A 5344-nucleotide genomic window follows, 5' to 3' on the forward strand; every position below is an offset into this window, starting at 1 on the left:
CAAATCTCTTGTTCAAGAGAGAATACACCAACTAGATATACAGTACTTAGTACTTACTAAATATTACAGCATATTGTATTGTTTTCATGACATTTAAAATAAACCAGATGTATTAAAAAGACGTATGAAACATAGAAAGGAATTTCACTCTTATTGGCAATTTTGTTGCAATAAATATAGATTACATTGATTAATTTATAAATTAAACTAGCGGTCCGCCCCGGCTTCGCCCGTGGTACATATTAACGTTTTCTCTACATAAGAACCATCCTCGTACTTCAAGGAATATAATAAAAAAAGAATTATCGAAATCGGTTCAGCCGTTCTCGAGTTATGGAATTACAACGAAAAGTGGCATTGATTTTTATATATTAGAAGATTGAATTTATGAAACATAGTAATAATCAATTATCATGCACATGGTATTAACATTGTATTTCCCCAATTTTTAAACAAAACATAAAAAAGAATTTCCCGACCGTGACAGGACTCGAACCTGCAATCTTCGGATCCGAAGTCCGACGCCTTATCCATTAGGCCACACGGTCGATGTCTGAAGTGCTAAAAATGTCGTTATAAAGATAAATACATTAAAATGAGAATACCCGAAATTTTGGGAAAGAGCCCGTGACTTTGGGAAGTGATTTTATAAGTAAAAGCGAAAGGTTGCTACAAAAAAGGTAACAAATTAAAACTGACCAGTATATTTTATCGATTTACGGTTTGATAAATATATTTTAAAACGTGTAATTTTGTAGTATTATTGTGTAAAACTTTCATATTCTTGATGTCGCGAAAAATGTTTATAAAAAAATTCTTCTTTGATTGCCTTTATCTCGATTAAATACAAACCATGGTTATTCCTACTATCTAGTTATGCTAGAGATTGTTAATACATGTACAAATATAACTGTACCAAAATTATATTTTATAGATAAGAACAATAAATACCAAATTACATGTATTTTATGACCTACAAATATTCCAAGCTCAGAAGAAGTAAGCAGATACGATTGCACCATATTTTTCAATAACCAAAATTATTTTTAAATTGACCTTAGAAGGTTGATTTTGAATGTGCGAATTTGTATTTGTATTGCATAACGTTTGTTGTTAATTCCTTTTTATTATTTTTTGATATATCTTCGTTTTTACTAAATATTTATATGCAATATTTCAAAGTTATGTAATTTAAGTATCATTCTTAATAGATAAATGCCTGGCTATTAACCTTAATTAAAAGAAGTTCGAAATTGATTGTATTGGTAATAATAAAAACAATTAATAACTCAACGATTACAATAATTGTACAAAATACCCATAAATATAATGATTTAAATGTTGGTCGTAGCGTGATGATATATAGCCTATAACCTTCCTCGATAAATGGGCTATTCAACACCGAAAGAATTTTTCAAATCGGACCAGTAGTTCCCGAGATTAGCGCGTTCAAACAAACAAACAAACTCTTCAGCTTTATAATATTAGTATAGATTATAACTTCCATAAATGGTTGGAAATTGATAATATTCCCCTTTTTAATTCGGTCAGAAAAGTCATAACAGTTTTGATCTGTAATTAATTTCTTAATTTATCGCTATAATCTATACTAATATTATTAAGCTGAAGAGTTTGTTTGTTTGTTTGTTTGTTTGAACGCACTAATCTCGGGAACTACTGGTCCGATTTGAAAAAATCTTTCGGTGTTACATAGCCCATTTATTGAGGAAGGTTATAGGCTATATTTCATCACGCTACGGGCAACAGGAGTGGAGGAGCGGTTAAAAAACTACGAAATAAAATGCTCTCAGAAATTTCTTAAAAATTATGTAATTTTTCCTCCATCCAATAGATAATTAGAATTGATATAAAAAAAAATTCAATTTGATGTCAAAAGTGCATGTTTGCAAAGACTCACACATAAACTTTACATTAAAACAAATTACCGCAAATTATTAGATACACTATCGCTCTAGCACCTGATTTTCTTCTTTCCTTTAATTAAGTATGTAGACTGAATCGATCGATCGAATCTACGCATTTCTGTGTTCCCTCGAACTGCATCCTTGATACCAGGACCTATTTATTACACATTTAACCTTCTTATTAAGGTACCTTATGATATATCTTAATATATATAAATCTCGTGTCACAATGTTTGTCCTCAATAGACTCCTAACCGATTATAATAAAATTCGCACACCATGTGCAGTTCGATCCAACTTGAGAGATAGGATAGTTTAAACATGTAGATACCACGGGCGAAGCCGGGGCGGACCACTAGTGTGTAGATAATCTCAAACTAACTAATTATAACTATTGTAGTGACCTCATTTGTGAAGAAAAAGGTTCTGTCGTAGCCGGTCTTACATAGTAAAGATTGTTATTTTTGCAACGAATAAAGAATTTGCAAGAAATAAAGGAAGAAGCGAAGAGAAATAATTTACCTAAATACTTATGAGGGTTGGATCTTTCTCACACATTAAGTTATCCAATATGCTTATTTAGTTTACAAATAAATTATATATTTATCTATTATGACCGAGTCAACAAACCATCATCCATTAATAATTTAAAATAATACTGCGTACTATATACAATTACTACAGTTAGGGGGCATCCATAAATTACGTGAGGTGTTTTTTTTTCCAATTTTTCATCGCCCCCTCATAACTTTCTTTACCAAGCCAGTAGCCACACGAGGAGAATGGAGATAAAGGATTAATCATGTGATCACACGTCGCGTCGTAATGCCCATACTGTGGTATGTTTATAAAAGTAATGTTAATAATAATAAAATTCTATACATATTTAAGTGCCTCTAAATAATAAGGTGCAAATTATTAAATATCATATTTATCTAGTGATATTATTATCAATTGATCAATGTCAACAGAATCCTATGCAAAAAGTGAAAATGATGTGTAAAACGCTGTTATGTTAAAAGTTTTTTGTAAAGAGCATTTTGAATTTACTAAAGAAGAAGGTACCTGAATAATAATTGTCTAAAATTAAGCAAAATTTGATCACTATCGACCGTGACAGGACTTGAACCTGCAATCTTCGGATCCGAAGTCCGACGCCTTATCCATTAGGCCACACGGTCGTTGTGCTCAACTACGAAATAGGGCATCGTTTTCCACAGACCGAGCCTCCCACTGTGACGTCATGCCACGTCACGAGGTTATTCGCCTAGCGACCTTGCTAGGCGCAGTACCGCACATAGCATGATGTGTGAACATCCGTCAACATGATAAATGGTATTGCACACATCCAGCGAACTCATGTCGTCCTAGTAGAGAAAATATCGTTCCTTTGTCCCTTACAATTGCCGTAAAACCGCAAAAGTGGGGTGGCGCTTAACAACGGTTGTTTCGTTGTAAATTGTAGTGTCAAATTGATTCGATCACGACTTATCGATGTATTATAAAACGCATTGACTTTGTAACATTTTTGTTTAAACTTCATAAATGTTTATCTAAACAAAACGGCTGATATGTTTTTTGTTTTTTCTCTACTTTCTTAGAAGTTAGAAAAGTTGAAAACGTTAAGTCAGTTTAAAACAGATGAAAACTAATTGTTTGAAAATTGACTTTTATCATCATAAAAAATGTAGAGAAATTTTTCAGACATTTTTTAACTAAACTTTATTGAGATTATTTTTGTGTTCTATCACGAAAATATTTTCAGATTTAAATGCCTAATTTAACGTAGACACAGTTGCCTAAGTAACGTAGATACAAACTATTTTGCAAAAAGCTGGATGAATAAAGAAAAACGGGGATAAAACAATGATCGAACACGTCCCCCAACTAGTTTCATACTTATACCAGGAATACATAAAATACTGGAGAGTACGTAAAGTAGACAATATCAGCAAACGTAGCCTTTATATGGAGTTGTTAAAGTTGAAATTTGTTTGACTATTGCCTACCACAATAAAGACATAGTTAACATAGCGAAGCGTCACGGTTGCTATGGTAACCGTTCCCAAGATTACGCACGAATACACAAATGTCTACGCACCATATTGCATTGGAACAAGGTCTATGTTCGAGCGCAAATTGTACGACGGAGACAAAAGGTTCGGAATGCCATGAGCCATCTCTATTGTTAACCTCTCACTGCACTCTGTGTTCCTAGTAAAATTGTTACGTCATCATTGCAAAGTTGTCCACAACGCAACGCAGTGGAACTTATTTGGGCAAAGCTTTCGTTTCTTTTTTGTTTTGGGCATTTTTGGTTAGGTATTTTATATTTCCTTTCAGAGTTGTTAAGGTAAAGCCAATTTCGCTCAATTTGCATAAGATACTTAAAATTTGTTCAGTTTATCTGTTAGTAAAAATTACAAGAAATGCATGAAATGCTATCAGCTATTAGATGGCTAAAACCGTCAGTACCGAAGTTTAGTAGTGATCGGGAGTTTCAAGTTGCCACTAAAGAAAAAAGAGAAAGATGACTTTATTTGCAAGTCTTGAAACTAGCTATCTTGCAAACTTTAACAACATTGAAAAAACTATTTTGCCAAATAATTAAATATTGCTAATAGTTGAGTTCATCTTTTATTTATAACATTGTCGTAAACAAATTATTTACCTATTTCCAACTAATATAATAACAAGACTGTTAGTACAGGGGTTTTTGGATCTCCATTACTTGGCCAAATATGTCATCAACCCTGGGTATCACGAATTTGGGGCGTCACAGATTAGGTGTACGGACCCCACGCTCCTAATTCGCTTTTACTAGCTGGATAGGGTTATTTGAAACCGTTACCTACTTCAAATATTTGTATTAGACCAGTCAACATATAAACTATAATTTCAACTAACTACTAAAAATTGTACATATTTTTATTACATACGTAAGTATATAGCAGTAAATAATAATAATTAAATTCTTTTATGTACTTACTATACTCGTGGAGGATCAAAATACGATAAAATTAAAGTTAACGGTTAATATTAAAATGATAATTATTATTTTAACGATTAGGTATTAATTACTTTCTCACGAAAAATGGAATAAGTAGATAGAATTTTATACAATATACATGGCAGTATCTCAGTAATTCTGTTAGCACGAATAATATATAAGATAATATTTTTGTATATACTAGTTTTTGCATTTTTTTGTTAAACTCATTAAATTATCACAATAAAAAAGTTAAGTTAGTTATATCCGATGAAAGCGTGATTTTGAAGAATGACCAAATTGAAATTTCTAATATTTATAATCCTGAAATCTTTAAATATACAAAACAACCAAATCTAATAACACAATATTTATTTTAATGCACAAATCACGAGAATCATTAAACTCGTATAAAAGCAATTGTTATTGT

At 31.7% G+C, this 5344-nt stretch overlaps 2 non-coding genes across 2 annotated transcripts; both read right to left on the reverse strand.

Moving 5' to 3' along the window:
• Positions 1-475: 475 nt before the first annotated feature.
• Trnar-ucg lies at positions 476-548 on the reverse strand. The gene has a single exon. It is a non-coding gene; the product is annotated as a tRNA-Arg (tRNA).
• Positions 549-3033: 2485 nt separating this feature from the next.
• Trnar-ucg lies at positions 3034-3106 on the reverse strand. The gene has a single exon. It is a non-coding gene; the product is annotated as a tRNA-Arg (tRNA).
• Positions 3107-5344: the final 2238 nt, after the last annotated feature.

This window comes from Colias croceus, chromosome 19, assembly GCF_905220415.1.
Source record: "Colias croceus chromosome 19, ilColCroc2.1".
In the NCBI taxonomy this organism is placed as follows: Eukaryota; Metazoa; Arthropoda; class Insecta; order Lepidoptera; family Pieridae; genus Colias; species Colias croceus.